At 37.7% G+C, this 18,405-nt stretch overlaps 2 protein-coding genes across 4 annotated transcripts in view; both read left to right on the plus strand.

Moving 5' to 3' along the window:
* The window catches only part of LOC131677187 (serine-rich adhesin for platelets), a 945,885-nt gene that overhangs the window by 160,255 nt on the left and 767,225 nt on the right, over positions 1-18,405 (plus strand). The window lies entirely within an intron of this gene.
* LOC131677201 (acyl-CoA Delta-9 desaturase-like) overlaps positions 2,693-18,405 on the plus strand; it is a 49,216-nt gene continuing 33,503 nt past the window's right edge. Inside the window, exon 1 of the mRNA XM_058956908.1 lies at positions 2,693-2,989. The gene's annotated coding sequence lies outside the window, so the exon portion shown is untranslated. The remainder of the gene's footprint in view (positions 2,990-18,405) is intronic.

An 18,405-nucleotide genomic window follows, 5' to 3' on the forward strand; every position in this document is an offset into this window, starting at 1 on the left:
GTTTTTTGATGCCATTTTTTGAAATTCAATCTTTTTTATTTTATTTTATTTTTAGTTCATCGAGTAGCTACAAGCCTAAGTTTTAAAAATCTCATTGAATATCTCGCTTCGGACGATTTAATCAAGAGTTATCATGTCCGCCGTGGAAATGGTTGGACGTCTACTCTTGGAACGCTCGCATGTGTGGCTTTGCGTGGCTAAAAATACTTTTTTTCGTGCATAATGAATGTATAAATAAACCTGAACATTGCACATGAGGTCCATTGTTGCCTTGCTTCGAAATCCTAAAATAAATTTACATTTGGTTCACACAAAACGCTCCGCTCAATGAGACGGCCCACAACGAAAAACCACAAGCTGAAGGTGCTAATCAAAACTCGTTTAATACAGATAACTCTAACAAGCAGAGGCATGCAAATAAACTACAAAGAGTCGCGCAATCACCTAACAGCAAAGAACATAACAACGATTACGTCAAGCGCCGCCAAACCAACAACCAGTATCACCAATAAAGAAGAAAATACAAATGAAAAAGGGTTTTCAATTGCGATCCGTAAAAATAAGGAATAAATAAGAACAGCAAAAAAACAGTACCGTTGACGACATGGACGTGAACGATAACGCGAGAGAAGGCAGACCGAATGACTCCTTAGCTGCGGCGAACAACGCAACTAAGGCTTCACCGCCAAGGAAGAGCATCCTAACATACAGCGACAAACTGTGTCAACAAGATCCGATAGACAGGCTCTTTTAGTTTATGTAGTTTATGTATGTAATTTTTATGTTTATAGAATATGTATTATAGTTTATGTATGTTATTTTTATGTAACGTAAAAACATAAAAGTCAAAATAACCTTTTCATGCCCAACTTTTTTCTAGGGCGAGTAGTTTTTCAAAACTATTTTTCCTTGAAAAGGTGGGATTAAGAAATACGAAAAGCCTTTTTTTTCATTAAAATAGGTACTTTCCTCACAGTGCTAGAAACTGCTCAATTTTTACCTTCCACTGCTCAATACAATTCTCCTAGAACAGCGGTTCTCAACCTTGTTTGCTCCGCGGACCCCTTCGAAATCACCTTGGGTCATCGCGGACCCCTTCGAAATTATCCTGGGCGGTCGCGGACCTCTTTGAAATTACCATGGGCGATTTCGGCCCCCCCGGCTTAACATCGATTTCTATGCTGTCAATATATTAGTTTCAGTCTGATACGATACAAAAACTTGAAGTTTCAATATCCGTCCGGAAAAGATTTTCCTCTTCGCGGACCCCCAGAAACGACTTCACGGCCCCCTAGGGGTCCGCGGACCCCAGGTTGAGAATCGCTGTCCTAGAATATTTACAATAGTCCAATTACGTAGTAAATGTAGCCAAAGACAGTCTAAATTGATGAGTTCAATTTTCAATAAAATTGCAACATAACGAACACTGAAAAAAATTCAAACGTTAAATATTTCTTGTAAATACACACATTAGGTTTATGTGCCAGCAAATAGTGTCTATATGCCTCCGTTAATTGCAAAAATCTATGTGTAAAATCAATAGGCATAACGTTTACTTTTTTTTGAAGGAAGGTACATGAAAAATTCATTTTCTGTCGTCAACGTAAACTGTCCCTGGCAGCACTGATCTATCGGAATCCACGCAGACTAATTGCAATAATTTCAGTTTTAGATCTGATCTTTGTAATTGTTAATACTCAAGAGAAAAACAATAGTCACATTTATTAACCTTACTTGTTTTGTGAGCAAATATTGTCTCAATCAAAAGTTATAGCTGTTTAAAAACGTTGTTGTCCACAAAAAAATGGGCATGAAGGGGTTAACTCATTTAAAAAATAAATAAAAAATTAAATATGAGTACCGATATTCTAACGATGTTTCAAATATTACCCTCCCATCTATTTGGATACTCAAATTTCTTAAAATCATAAAATGGCAAGATGGACCACACGGTCTTAGGCGTCACTTTGACAACACAAACAAAAAAAAATCATAAAATAAAATTGTTATGAACGTGCAGACGACAATACTCCCCACAACCATATGTAAATAATGTATGGCCAAATTCGTCTAACCCTGTACGGAGTAATGAGATCTACAAATGCAAAACGGAAAACGAAAGAGAAACCAACCATCGACCACTTCTTCAGTCATCAGGTGCTGGTAGCTAGCCGGTAGTTTCGCCTATTATTGATGAGTAATATAGCAGCAGTGCGCGCGTGGATGCACCACAACTACGGAAAGGACACGTACTTTAAGCTGCCCTCGTGGTATTTGACTGCATCAAGAGGTGACTATTCTTTTTTGTTTTATTGCCACCCGCCTGCCTAACGATAGCTGAAAGGTTACTACGTCCTGTCACCATTAGATGCTAATCGCATCGAGCCTGGTAGCGAAAGTCATCCTTATCAGTGTTTCGAGACTTTCCGATTGGAACCCGGTTGACCCGTTGGCTAATCAATTTCTCAATACCTGACTTGGCTTGCTGGCCGCATCGCGGACGTGTCCTGTACGGTACGGGAAAGGTTGTATTGTGGTGTGTTGTGACGTTTTCATGAGCGACCGGGTTTAATCTCTCGCAAATCTTGCGCCAGCAGTGAGAGTGAGCGAAAAAGCGCATCTACTGCGGTTCGGACAGCGCATAGTCGCACTCTTTTTTCCGCACACCGGCGAATTATAAAGTATAATAGCGCCCCGTTCTAACGGATCAGTTCGAATCGAGAGGTCGTCCGGGAAAGAGCGTGAAAGAGTGTTGATCGGGGTTAAAGTACTGGAACATACGGTCAGAACCGGGTTAGGTTCCCCTTTTTTCGGCGAAGGAAGCTTTGTGCTGCAAGGTGATACTTTGCTGGTGAAAATTCGGTTGCTGAGTGGAAGTTTTTTTTCTGGTGAAGTGAAAAAGTGAATTGATTAACACCGAGGAGCGACCAAGCGGATATCGATCGAGTAGTGACAACTTCCCCATTTATTGCATTTGTTTCCGAGAAAGGTGAGTTTTTCAATGTCAAAACTCCATTTGGCAGGAGTGCTGTGTACGTGACCGTCTGACAGCTCTCCAGGCCCTGTGAAACGGGGTGGCGTGATGCGGCCTTCTTCGATTGGCGTAACTCCCAGATTGGACCAATCGAATATGTTATTTTGTTACAAAAGTTTCATTACTTGCTGAAGTAATGTGCAAATAGTTTCTATTATTACGTAAACTGCTAAAAGTACATCGCTAAAACCGTTTTCGCTAGGGTCGCTGGTGTGCGAATCAACCGCAGCAGACGAAGCGAAAAGTCATTCGTAGACTGAAAACTGCAGAAAATCAGAATATGAAGAAAGATCAAAAGCGGAACGGCCATTTACCACCGCACCGTCGTCGCACTGCTAACTGGGGTTCACTTTTGACGGCTGGCCGGTCCGGAAAGCTTTTTCCAGCTGGCAGATTTGCAGACAGTGTTGCTTGCAAAATCGGGGAAAGCGGCACGTCTTTTTTTCGGATCAAGTTTTTGAGCAATTTTTTTAGCGCCAACTTTGTACATGTTTTTTCTTCAAAAATAACGTATGGCATTTTGAATTTGAATGCTAAGTTATTGTTCGGCAGCTGAAAGGGTCTGAAAATTATAAAATTCAATTAGGTATTTGTTTTTGGTCTTTTAAAAAAACGGATTGCTAAGTTTGAAGACATGTGCTAGTTTGATTTTTTTGACCAAGTTTACATAAATTTTGTAGAAATTAGAGCGGACCTAGAGCAACTTGGAACCGAAGTCAGCAGTTCAGAATTCGTAACACAAACAGGGTCCATCAAGAAAATAACCATTGACGTCCGACCTAGTCGATTTGCAACGCCTACTGAACCAACTAGCGCTAATTAATTTGATAAATAGCTGCTTCCAAACTTAACTGACTGCCACTGTTGCACATAGTGTGTGACATTTGACAACTGAGCCTCCAAATCTGCATTATGGAGGTTGTACGTTCAAAATTTCATCTCGATTTTTTTTTGTCAGCGTTGCCAAAAAATCAAAATCTGTGCCGAAAAAATAATGCAGTCATGTTATTTTTCGGGCCAAGCGCCAGACCATCAAGCTCAATGACGATGATGATGTTATGTACACATACCTAGCGCTCGGGCTATGTGGCGAAGATGGGAAATCACGCGGTTGCAAAGCGCGAATCAGCCGATGTCAGTCCCGGTGCCCGTTTCCTCCTGAAACCGCTGCTGCTTCCAGCTTCAACTGTAGCGTGGTTCTATTTCAGTGGTTGATTAAGTTAGGGGCTGATATTGTGGCTGTGGTTCGTTCCAGCAATAATCCAGTCCTACCTGCTGTCAGCAGTGTCAATACTATCGGAGAATCTGGCTGGAACTGGTTAGTGGCGTACTGGCAGTATCCGGCGACATATTCTATTCCGTTGAATATTTTTCCCAGACGCGTTTATAATGCAAATTATATAGTTGCTAAAGTGTTTGCTTTGAACTCAAGTGGCAACGTTTGGGGTTTATTTTCGACTGTAATGAATGTCATATTCTTCTTGGCTATCGGGGCTGTACACCGCCGCTCCAATATCATTAGGAATGGAGAACGCGTAAAGATCTCCTTTCCGGCTAAGAAAAAGATAAACAACTGAATACCTGACAAGTGCAAATTTTAAGTGAGATTTCAATCTGTTTTAGCTCAAAAATTTAAAAATGTTGAGATTTGAACACATTACGAGCTATCTATTTGAACAAATGGCTTTTTCCAAATTAAAACCTATTTTGTTAATTCAATTATGTGTGCTTAATTGACTCAGACTATAACTTTTTTCCGACGTCCCAGTTATTAAAGTTAATAATGTGTCGAGCGAAGGTGACCTATTGTTAGACAAACTGTAATGGCTGTAAATAATAATATGTGTAGTTTAAAGATCCAAATGAAGTTTTTCTTTGAATATTTTGCCCATATACCGCGTAGTTATGCACCGATTAGATAACAGCCAACGGTAACGAGAAAAAAAAACATACATAATTCAGTGACGATGTTTAATTCAAAACCATTCGACTGTTTAGTTAGTCATGCACCTCCGGCGGGTGAACGTCTGCATCGCTCAAATTAACCGAACCGGTATGAAACCGACAATAGTGTTCCGTTTTCAATCTAAATGTTGTATGCATCGTTGTAAGATTACCCCAACAGCCGAGCGACGACCCGCGGCGAGAGATGCAATCCACATTTGCATACCCTCAAAAATAAAACCTTCCCGGACCCGATGCATGATCATGCCGAACAATGCGATCGCGACCGGAAATTATACCACAGTAAACTTACCATTAAAGGTCGCCCGAAAGCGTCGTTGTTGAAATTTTGTTTGAACCCTAAGACCAGAGAAAAAACCATTTTAACCCACTACTACTTTTCTCTGTTGTCAGAATCATATCAGGGTTGAGTCGTATGTTTCAGAGGCGCGGTCTCGTCAAAATTATTTCCGCTGTTTCAAAATTGGACCAGTGATAATCACAATAATAATACACGCGATAGCGTTTTTTTTCGCTAGCCCATCCAGTTATTATTTCGATTGTTTCGCTCAACACGCCAGGAAGCCCACATGCTCGTCGACATCGGACTGACCCTGAACTTGAACTTCGTCAACCACTTACGCTCGTCAGAATTTTTCGGTGGCACGTCGCACTGTTTGCCAACCACTCGAAATATTGCAGGACAGTAATAGTATAAGATGTTTTAATGTCCCCAAAGCAGGCTAAATGACGTGTTACGTATGCCCACAGTGCTTACCATAGCAACGTTACGGGTCGTGTCTCTTTCGGAAACAAACGATTGGGTAAAACATCAAACACACACAATCGGTGGTTGCGAGGCACATCGTACTTTACGGGAATTGCACGTTGCTCTTCGTATGCCACAAAAACTAAGAGTCGTAAAAGCCAAGTGTCGCGACGTACGAAGTGGGTTTTGTCGTGTTCAATCGACAGTTTTACAGAGGTTTTCGGCGTAGAGTTTGAGAAAAGATGGCGTTGGACAGTATCGCTAGATTCAAGTTTTGCTGTGCCTTTATAGATATCCTGCATATTAGTTAATTTCATTATTCTGTGCCGACTATTTGAGTAGTATACTGAGTAACACGGTATGCGAAATGGCAGTTGTTCTTCGCCCCTTGTGTTTCACAGTATCGATAGCTCGGCCTGTTCGCTTTGCCAATCAATACGAAAGGAGCGCCACTGACCATTTCTCCATCATACACAACAAATAAGAAGATGTAAAATTGTCCATTTCCAGTCGCTCCAGTGATGCATGCCTTGATTTGCCTTCCAAAACTACAGGTGCCTTGCCAAATCATAAACTTGCGAGCTAATTTATCTACAAAGACAAACAGCGATCGGGTAAAATTGCTTTAGATTTTTTTTTTTATTTTGCGCTATTCCACGTTGCAACACGGACTTCACAATCGATTCTTAAAATTTGAGTATCGATCCTTGCTGCTGACCACAATAAGTTTTTAGCGCGTGTGTGCAGGATTTTTCCGCGATTAGCGATCCCTCTTCGATTAATTTTGAAACTTTTTATGAGCCTGATGAAATTCTCATCAATCCGTCTTTCCAGGTCAAAGCGCAGTCATTAGCCTTAAAGGACGTCGATTAATAAGAAGCGACTAAATACTAAGTGAAACAGACCATCATTTTCACGTAAACTAGTTCATAAAACTATAATATTTGAGATGACAGGGGAAAAATGAGTGATAAAACGCAACGAGAAATGAAAGATAAGAGGAGCAGTGTTGCCATTGTTCCAGATATTTCACAAGGAAACTGGCAACCGTGCGACTCGCACGGTGCGAGCATGATCTTCCGACATATTTTCGAAAATTTGTTAAATTTTAACAGACATTCATAGCCACAGCACCAGGGCAACTATTTGATCGGTTCTAAATTTCCTAGTCAGGATCGATTTGACTATCCGGGATTCAGAAATGTTATGTGGGAATAAATCGAATGGTTTGAGTTTTCGAAACAGTATCTTTGGTATTAGGTCTTCATATTAAACTCGTTGAATTAGCAATAGAGCATTAGAACATGGCCAAGAGTCAAATATTCAGAAAAGCATGTTTTAAAATATGCTAGTGTTGGATTGAGGCTAGCTTAAAAAACGGAGACACGATTTGTATTCCTGAGAAAACTTCTAGAAAAAACGTGATGTCCCGCAAGCAAAAAACTTCTTTTCTTGCGGGACATTGACTAGGAGTCTACTCAGGAACACAAATTATGTTTCCGTTTTTGGAACTAACGCAAATTCGGAGCCAACTTAGTCGTGCTACTAAAGAATGAAAACTAGTCGCAGGACATCTTAGGGTACATATTATCATAAATATTGAAAAAGTATGTCATGCATTGCCGTCTACATAAATTTTGAATTATGAAAATCTTCGAAGCATATGAATGGCTGGCGTCCAAAAGGAGCTAACCCACAGTTTTTCCGAAATCGGCATTTTTTTGATAGTTCTAAGTTGTCTACGTGTACTGCCATTTATAAATTTTGAAAATAATTTTTAGATTTTTTGCTATTAACGGTCAAAGTTGACCATGGAGGTAACCCCAGTACTAGCTGGCGTCCAAAAGCGGCTAACCCCACATTTAGTCTTATGAAAATACAAGTTTTCTCGTTCGTTTTCCGAGGTGTTAGGAAAAAGTTAGTCTATCGATTCGGATTCAGTAAATTTTATGTTGTAGCTCACATATCGGTGAACTCGATATAATACTGTTTTTAGTTGGATTGCATTGTACGTTGACGTTTCGGCCTAAACAGTCGTTCCTGAAGGTGAGGGCCGCTCACACACTTGCTATGTATGGTTATTTTCTATTTAATATATATTTCTAGTACAAATGTATATTTTTTCCAAAATTCCTGTGACGGTGTCATGTCTCTATATTGAAAGTTGACTGAGCAATAAGGGATTAAAAGATTGGTACATTTTGTTCTGGAAGTTAAAAACCGTGGAATCAATTATTATCTTTCGTTATAAAGTTATGGTGTCTTGGGAAAAGTTGCTGTATGGCACTTAGCGCTTTATTTCGTTGAATCATACTAGTTCGGAATTCAGCCGCTAGGGTGGCGATGTTATCTTTTTAATAAAACTAGATTGAAATGTCGTGTCTTTGATAAAGTTGTAGATCCTATGACTTTTAACATATCTTCTGAAGACGCCAACTTTGTAGGTCCAGTATGTTTCGAGATAGAGAAGGTTTTAGTTAAAACATTTACTTACAGATTATGTTTTCAAAAATGCGCCATATTTCATAATCTGTTGGACCTACAAAGTTGGTATCTTCAGAAGATATATTTGTAATTATCTGACATACAACTTTGCCGTGGATACCATCTTTCTATCTCATTACATTAAGAAGTTGATAACAGCGCCGCCCTAGCGACTGAATTCCGAACTAATATGAAATGATTAGATAAAGCGCTAGATATCACACAACAACTTTGACAAAGACACCATAACTGTAAAACGAAAGATAAGGAAAGGATTGTGAATTGTAGGTTAGCCCCTTTTGGACGCTACTCCCGGGGTTACCACCCCCCCCCCCCTTAATTACCCTCTCAAGCAGCACCGCTTGTTGACTAACAGTTTCTACAACTAAATTCGTTGAAAAGAAGCGTACATAAACCATTATTCAACTGATTTAGCAACTAAAAAAGCGCACCAGCAAACGTTTATGGTTATTCAACAAACCGCGGCCATTACATGTTGCAAGTGTTGTTTGGGCTACGTACCTTCAAACCGCCGAAAACATTTTGAAATGAGTATTAAAACCAATCGCACACACAAGCAATGAAATAATTTTCCCAATTGTTTCCCAATGCAAGTCGCAATCACCCGTCGCACCCTGGTGTGTTGAACTCAATCCAAAACTCATCCCAGCTACCCCTACCACAAAAATGACAGATTCAGGGTTGTTATGGAAGACGACACAAAAAAGGCACTGAACCCGCGCCAGATTTCGCCCGCATGAAAAACCAAATTGCCAAAAATTGCAATGATTTTTTTTTTTGAAAGTTTATGCAAAATGAATCTTTTATTTATAGACTAAACAAATCGTGTCTTATCTGAAAATGGGCTAGCTTCAGATTTATTTTAAAATATACAATCCCAATTTTTTTTTGGACAAAGTATTATAATTGTTGCATTAAAGAATGTATTTTGGATCGAATCTGCCACCTGTTTGGTTTCGCTGTTTTTGAGAATAATAACGTTCGTTCTAAAAAGCGATCATAATGAATAAGGCTGATTAAGTACAAAAGTAATTGTTTGTCTTCTTCTTACCGCATCATCTGAGCGTGTATCCACATGCTTCTCATTCAACTAGCGAACGATGAATGAAACACTTAGCGCAAATATACATGCGGGACGTACATAACTTTACAATATTCGGGGGTGAGCTTAGCGCAGTTGGTAAATCGATTGCCTTGTACGCAGCGTACCTGGGTTCGAGTCCCGACCCCGCACATAGGGCAAGAAATTTTTCATAATCGATTTTTTTAACCCAAAGAGACGAATGACCTTAAGGTTAAAACCTCTATAATCGAAATAATAAAAAAAAACTTCCAATATTCGATTGGGTTTCTTAGATACACCATATTGACAACTCTGCCTGAAATACACTCAAATTTTGGATTTTCTGTGCCACTTTCGACAGTTTTGCATACAAGTAATAAATACTTCAAAATTTAATAAAGAATTGGATAAAATTTGACCAACTGATCTGTGCAAATATGTAATTTCGTTTAGTACAATGTAAGTTATTAAAAAAAGCAGGAGCCTCATTATGCAACCAATTCGAATCGACTTTTTCATACAAGTTTGTATACAATAAACCTTTCGTTGCGAGATGCGTAATGTCACCCCAGGTTCGACAAGACAATATGAAAAACTTGGATCAGATTCCCCAGAAGTTACTAGTAATGATGGCGTTCTTTTTAATAAATGCGTTGTTCTTGTAAACTCAGCTCGTTACGGCTGCTTTGATTGCACAAGAATCCATACATTCAGAACACATACTTAACTTTATCCATCCACCACGTATGGGTGGTTTGAAGGTTGGAATTGCTGTAACTCAAGCTTTTGTGCTCTTTATGAAATTTTGAGATTTTCTTTAAAACTATGTATGTAGCAATTAAGTGCAAACCTAGTCTTGGAATGGAACCGTATATCGTCAATTGCGGTTGAAGGTCATGCGATAGCCGATTTTAAACAAATTCCGTGACTTAAATTTTTCGTGGATAAGTTAGCAAAAAAAATTTATGATTTTGCATGGGATCCGTTCATGTGGCATGAACACCAGCGTTTTTGGACAGATAATACTATAAATTCGATAGTAAAGAAGCTGCCGCAGCACACAGATGTAACTCTTCTTTAAGATGATCCCGTTACATTTTGGACAAACTTAGTTAGCCGCCATTACAGCAAAGATATATTACAATGATGTGACAGTGGAGTCCCGTTCATCCCGAAGCAGAAGTCACCAAATTGTACCTAATTCCATCTCATAACGAAGTATTGGGCGATAACGGAAACTGAAGATTAGAAGCACAGTCTCCAGCGGCATTAGTCGGATGAAAACTTGAATTGAAGAATCAATATATTGCCATTCATGTATCAACACACCCCGGAAGATTATTTTTATATACTACTAAAACCTATCGCATTTTCGTACTTCGTTTGTATATAGAAAGCTTCAACTCGCACAGCAGGGTGAAAAGCGCACGATAAGTTTGGCATCCAGCAAAGAAGCATGGGCAAACTGTACACGGTTTATCTGTGTGCGGGTTAATGCCACACCTGCTGAAAATCCACACCGTCTACCGCTTATTGTACCGTTCAGACGATGGTCATGATGTTGCTCGTTTGGCATGCGTGCATCGAATGATTGCATCAACGAACACGCAGCATCTCTTTTTATAACTGCACGCACTTGATTGGGTCACTTAGCTGCTCCCTATTGACGGTTCTGCCCGAAATAGACTCATTTATGTATGGGATTTTTCACGTTTTCCGGGATCTAAGGGATTTGTAGGGAAAAACCTGCAGTGTGGGTAAAACCGACACCCCACAACTTTCCCATTTTTTTTTATTCATTTCTTAATGACACATTATTATTAGTATGATTATATAGAGCATTTGAAGACAAATTGGATTTACGTTAGTACGCCGAATGTCTTAAAAATAACAAAACATACGACAGCAGCTTTCATACTCGTCGGGATGTAAAATTTTGTTGGTAGATTTTAAGGTTTTAACCGAACAAAAGCTTTTCAAATCACAACATTTTTCAGTACCTATTATTATCGGCCTTTCCTATGATCAACTGGGTGCATTGAAAATGAGTTCGAGAAATTCAATATTTTTAATCGCCTTTTTAAAAAAAAAATTGCACTGTTGGGGTAAAACCGACACCCTTTGGTTAGGGTAAAACCGACACGCTGTTAAGATGGTTGTGTTTACATGCGGTTCATCACAAAAGGGCGGGGGATCTTTGTGATACTTCAATTACACTATTGGCACACTATAGTAATAGCAGAAATACACAGAAATACTTTTATTGTGCTTATTTCTTGTCTCTTTAAAAATCAAAAATTGGTATTTTTGCTTATCTGATTCTATCGAAGCTTTTGCTATTTCTGCAAAAAGCTCCTTAAACCGAAATTCTAGTGTTCTCTTGATTTGTTGTAGATGTACTTTATCACAATGAGACAATGATCTTTTGTATAACCTGGTGGGTCGTTGATGATCAGAATTCGAAAAATCAAGGCTGGAAAATGTAGTTTTACTAAGAAGTGTGTGTCACTTATAAGTGTATGAATTCAGATTAGCAGAATGTAGAACACTTGCAAATCTTCTCTTACGAAATAAAATAACACTGAAGGTTGCAATGATGTGCGTAAGGATTATTTGGAAATAGCATTATCAAGAAATAATCCTATAGCAAAAAATACTCTTGTTTATAGCACTACGCTTTCGAACTCTCTTCTCCTTACTACATAATGAAGCTACGTAGTGAAATAAATGTTTTTGAAACGCTGACAAAATTAAGCCTTGTTAAGAATTTTCTGAAGAAGAATTCTGTGTAGAAATTTAATTTGATTGGTTTTGTGGCAACCCAGAAAAAGTGTTAAGATTAAGGTGTCGGTTTGAACCATAATTCTCCTATTTATTTTTTCGTGATTTTCCTTACCAGTAACAGTGCGGCTTCTTAACACGTCTTGTAGCGGTGGTAATTTTGAGAGCGCGTTTCGTTGGCTACTGCTAGCGGGAACTAACGAGCGGATCACCGGCGGCAAAATGCTTGTGGCTTCTACAACGTTCAAAAGTATACTGGAGCATTTTGGCTATAGATAGTTTAACCTTTCTTAAAGATGCTTCATCGGCAAATGGGAGGAGCTAACAAAAAAAAAAATAATGCTCGCTAGTTGAACAGTAGACCAGTTGTTGACATATTTTGTATAACCTTAAAAAATCCTGATTTAGATGCTGGTTATGGTAAATCGCCAAATTTGATTTTCGAATAATTGAACCAGTCAACATTGCTTAACTTTTATCGGCAGAAATGTATCGAAAACTATCAACTCTTATTGACAGATCTTTATATATATTTTTTGCGGAGAACTCAGTATTTTTTTTTTTGCTGAATAAATTATCGAACAGCATAAATTATTATATTAAAATCTCCAGAAAAAGTCTACGGTGAATCAACTTAATTTGTAAATTTAGCCGCTTAAAAGAGATAAAAACAGTTTCTTAATGATATGATACGCCAACGAATAGTCCTACGTCAACACAATTAACAAAATCTGTTTAAAAATAGACACAATTTTGCATTCGTCATAGAAACGCAAAAGGGAAGTAACATATCAAATTCAAAATAATAATAGGATTTGACTTACAGAAGATTGGATCAAATGTTTCTGAGAGCAAAATTTTGTGATGTCAGTTATAAAACTGCATGTGCGATTTAAATGTTCCTTACAATTGGGAAAAAATTAAAAGGAAAAAACAAGCCCTTATTCCATTGATAATGCAAATTTGTTCTTGATTCCAAATAAGGGAAAAATCATTTGAAGTCCGCGTGGACAATTCTCGTACCTCTACCACCTTCACCATTCGTTGCTTGCTGGTCGAACGTGCAGTGTATGGATTGTACGTTAAGACGGAGCATGGAGAAGAAGAAACTATTTGAAGCTGTATGGGTAGCTAATTAATATACTTTCTAAATTCTTTCATAAACAATGACGTAACAGTGAACATCCGAATTGCATACACTTGCAAAAATGTCGATTTTCATGGTTGCTAGTTTTACTGTTTTTACCTTCACAAATCACTATAGAAAAGTGTCTGCAGTCAATACTCACCTTTTATAGTATGGAGTGCAATCAAAAAGTCGTAAAAAAGTCGAAGTTTTTCTTGAAGAGTGCCGGCAGTTGTCAAGTTCAACGCAATTTCCCATTCAGTCACAGCTGACTAGATGCCTGGTCGGATAAAGCAAAGCGGGATTAGAGGCTACAAAGCGAATTTGTTTTTTTTTTTTTGCGTTGAATTAGCAATCGTTAGCTTCAGAAGAAATTTCCCTCTCAATCAAAGCATATAGAACACCACCACAGGGTCGATAGGAAAACTTGGCTTTTTGGGATGGTTTCATTTAGCCGCCTGCCAACGATTTGTGTATGTTTTTTTATGGCATAACCGACCGACCCGTCAAACCACGGCTCTTGCCTAACCACGGCTCGGAAATGTTATGTGATATGTGGATGTGGATGGAATTCTTCTTTTTAGGTGCTATACAGTACAGCCGGTTTTCTGCCTAGTTGTTGGTCGGCTATGCCTGCCAGCTCAGAGTGAGAAGTTAAATTTAAAACCGAATTGGCTGAACAGAGTTTCCCTTAAAATTACACCAAGAAGAACGACATACCGCGAGAAGAAACGTGTGTGTTTCCTTCGTGCGTCATGTTGAAATATCTTGTTCATGAGGGAAAAAAATAGAAGCCCGTTGAAATGTCTATCCCTGCAAGTTGGTCTTTCGTTTTCACCTTTCATTTTGAATCTCTAATGAACTATTTGTGAGGGATCAATTAACACCGGATCAGGTCATTGCAGGTGGTAATTGATTTGCTGTGAGTTGGGTGCAGAAAAAAAGGCGAGACGTGATAAATAGAGTTCAATAATTAAAGTCTGCACTGAATCTCTTTAAACAAGATGAAAATGTATCCGAACGAGCACAAACTTAACGCATTCACAATAGAAAGGTGTCAGATTATTGCTCGTTTTGATACGTCAATTTTTCCTTGTGCAGTCTCTTATTAGAGGGTCGCTAGTCTAGACCAATTTGTTTCATCATAAAATCAGAACTTCTGTGCTTCCGGGACGTCACTCGGCAGCAGTTGCTTACTTCGCTAACATATGTATTGTTACGTTTTTCAGCGTCTCTCTGGTTGCCAAGTCGGTGCCGGATACTGATGAGAAGAAGATGAAATGCAATCTATGACTTACATTGCACACTTAAGATGCAAGAATGGTATCTACCCCATTTTTCTCCTTGGAGCATATTTTCGAACCGAGGCGCTCTGCTGAATGATCGAATTCGATCGTCAAAAATCGCCCACCGTATCGACCGGTAGAACTGACATCAATTCACCGGTTCAAACAAGTTCTAGTAGGGTAATTATGGTTAAAACCGACACCTTAAGCTTAACACTTTTGCTGGGTTGCCAGAAAACCAATAAAATTATAATTTCTATGCAGAATTCTGCTTCAGAAAATTGTTAATAAGCCTTAATTTCGTCAGCGCTTCAAAAAATTAATTTCATTAAAAATTATTGGTTGTAAAACTTGAAAAACAAAGTGACTTTTTGTAGGCACTGCGGGTAAAACCGACACCTCATAGGGGTAAGATCGACACCCCCTTTAATTTATTTTATCTCCATCTTTATTAAAAATGAGATATATGCGTGATTAATAAATTGTGAGTATGTGTGATGCAAATAAGTGTTTTTTATAGCTTCATCATGTAGTGAGGGGAAGAGAGTTCGAAAGCGTAGTGCTATAAATAAGAGTATTTTATGCTATTGGATTGTTTCTTGAAATGGGTATTTCCAAATAATCCTTACGCACATCATTGCAACCTTCAGTGTCATTTTATTTCGTAAGAGAAGATTTGCAAGCGTTCTACGTTCTGCAAATCGGATTCATTCACTTATAAGTGACACACAGTTCTTAGTATAACTACCTTTTTCAGATTTGATTTTTCGGACTCTGATCATGAACGATCTACTGGGCAGGGATGCCACATTGAAATCTGTGTTTCGGTCAAAAAAATCTTTTTACCATCTGTGATGACTGAAACAGGAAAAAAATCTGTGAAAATCTGTGATAAATTTCCCAAAAATCTGTGAAAAATCACAATATTTCCAAAAATCTGTGGAAATCTGTGAAATTTTCATCAAAATGCCAAAAATCTGTCATCTGTGAAAAAGAATCTGTGATCAAAAAATGTGCAAAAAATCTGTGACATTACAGAAAAATCTATGAATATGGTAACCCTGCTACTGGGGTATACAAAAGATCATTGTCTCCTTGTGATAAAGTTCGTCCATGACAAACCAAGAGAACACTAGAAATTCGGCTTGATGAGCTTTTTGCAGAAATAACAAAAGCTTCGATAGAATCGGATAAGCAAAAATACCAATTTTCGATTTTTAAAGAGACCTACAAGAAATAAACACAATAAAAGTATTTCTGTGTAATTCTGCTTTTACTATAGTGTTCTAATAGTGTAATTGAAGTGTCACAAAGATGCTCAGCATTTTGTAATGAATCGCAAGTAAACACAACCGTCTTAACAGCGTGTCGGTTTTACCCTAAGCATAGGCTGTCGGTTTTACCCCAACAGGGCACATTTTCTAATGAAGCGATTAAAAATATTGAATTTCTCAAACTCGTCTTCAATGCACACGGTGTCTCTGGTAGAACAATATTTACACAAAAACATCAATATCGCTGAAATATTCACTAATTGAAGGCTTAGATACTCCTCTTTCATCTGAGACTAAATTTGAAATGTTCTATCGGGGGGTCTAGAGCAATTTTTTTTAACATTTTGATGATTATTTTTGAAGATTGCGTTTCAATGAAAAGCTCTCAGAAGATATATCACTTTTAGGGGGATGCATCTTTGGACATATAGTATCTGAAAGAGGACCTTGTTACGTTAATGGATACCTCCGAAGACACCAATGTCCGACATTTAGCCAATTTCGGACTGATTTAAATTTAAAATTTGAATAATATTTTTACTCGGGGCATTTTTTGTCTCTAGCAGAACAATATTACCACAAAAAAAATCCATATCACTGATGTACTCACTATCCGAAAACTTGCCTCAATTTTAAACGAGACAGGTTTTGAATTGTTTTTGCTAAGGTTCTAGAACTTTTTTAATATGAAAAAAATATCTATGTTTATATACATATGACACATTCTTTCGTGACGTTTACAACAATATGACGAATCTTCATTCCACAAATATGTTATAGCTTTATCAAATGAACGCCTACATCAAAACTTATTACAGATTCAGAAAGTAGACAAAATTTCACGAAAGATTCAATCAACATTAACTGAGCATACCTGAAGAGGATTATTTTATGACCGATAATGTAACATGACGTTACAACGCGTCATCAATTAGAACTTTCAACGTATTTCAATAAAAGTCAAATGATCAAATTCTAGTATATTCAGTTTATGTTGATTGAATCTTTCGTGAAATTTTGTCTACTTACCGAATCTGTAATAAGTTTTGAGGTAGACGTGCATTTGATAAAGTTATAACATATTTTTCGGATGAAGATTCGTCAAATCGTTTTAAACGTCACGAAAGAATGTGTTATAAGGACATTTCGTTACTCATTTATATGTCAACATATTAAACTAACTTTTTTTTTAATTGATGAACAATTAGTATCAGAAAATGATTTCTTAGTTAATGATTTAATTGTGTTCCTTGAATTTCATGGTAAGTGAGATGTGTTTGTAGATTAATCTTCTGAAATTGGCTGAAATTTTGAATACTTTCTTTTCGGATTTGCGATCAATGCACTAAATATTACTATATTTTGCCTTAAAAATGCTAAACGTTACAATTTTTCGCATCTACCAAGCTGTGAAAATGTTTAAATAAATTCTTTTTCGATTTATTTATTTTAAATAACTGAGTTTTTGGGCCAACATAGGGTTTAAACCTGTTACAATAACTTTTTAGAATTTCTTCAATTCCGCAAAACAATACCCTTTTGTTTATATTTCATGGGATGATCTATAAATGACGTAGCATTTTTTGAGTGATTTTTAACATCCCCCTCCCCCATCGTAGCATTTCGTCACAAACCTCTAAATACCCCCCCCTGGTAATTACGTAGCTTGACGGTAACTCTGCCCCCCTTTTTCCCCGTAAATTTTTTAAAAATTCTATTCTATTCCCCTTTAAAAAAGCTACGTAGCAGGACATGACCCCCTACCCCCCCTGTCGTCACACATCATCACAAAATACAAAACTCCCCCTCCCCCATATCATGCTACGTTATTTATGGATGATCCCTATGATAATAGAATTTTTTTTGCTCGGAATTCTTTTCCGACCCTTGTCTTACTCACAATTATATCATTTTTGGATGCCTCAGAACATTTTACCTTTGTTTCATGTATTTAGATACTCTGTTTCGTTGACTACTCAAATCAAAATACTTAATAAAGTGCACTTCAATTTTCCCATATTTGCTATAACAGAATTGCTACTTTGAAGCAATAAACAATCCCTGAAAACACCCTACTGCTTTCAAACATTTTCTGACCACCTCCTAATCAGATAGTATGAAACGATTTTGCGGCAAATATAATTTTCTGCTAAAATTTGGATCACTGCTCCTATGTGTTTTTAAAGGAAGAGCCTGTCGATCGTGTTTAAACTCGTAATTTTCAAGGAAACTAAAAACTAAAACAAATCGAATTGAGCTAAATTGTTCGAAGAAAGCATAGAACAATGATAGAATTTTGAGTGTAACATTAGTTACAAAGAAACCCTGAGCAAAAATTATATTCCGAAGAAAAATAAATTGAAGAAAACGATTTGTTTTGCAAATTTCAAGACTCCTTAATACCAATGCGAAGCTGGCTAAATGGTGTCTTCGAAGTACACTCATGTTTTTTTACGTGGGGGATACAGGCCGCGTAAATGCAAACCGCGTAAATTTCAAAATCCGCGCAAATGAAAACCGCGTAAATTTCAAAATCCGCGTAAGCGAAAACCGCGTAAATTTCAAAATCCGCGTAAATAAAAACCGCGCAAATTACAAAATCCGCGTAAAAAAATACCGCGCA

The sequence above is a fragment of the Topomyia yanbarensis genome, chromosome 1, assembly GCF_030247195.1.
Source record: "Topomyia yanbarensis strain Yona2022 chromosome 1, ASM3024719v1, whole genome shotgun sequence".
Lineage (NCBI taxonomy): Eukaryota > Metazoa > Arthropoda > Insecta > Diptera > Culicidae > Topomyia > Topomyia yanbarensis.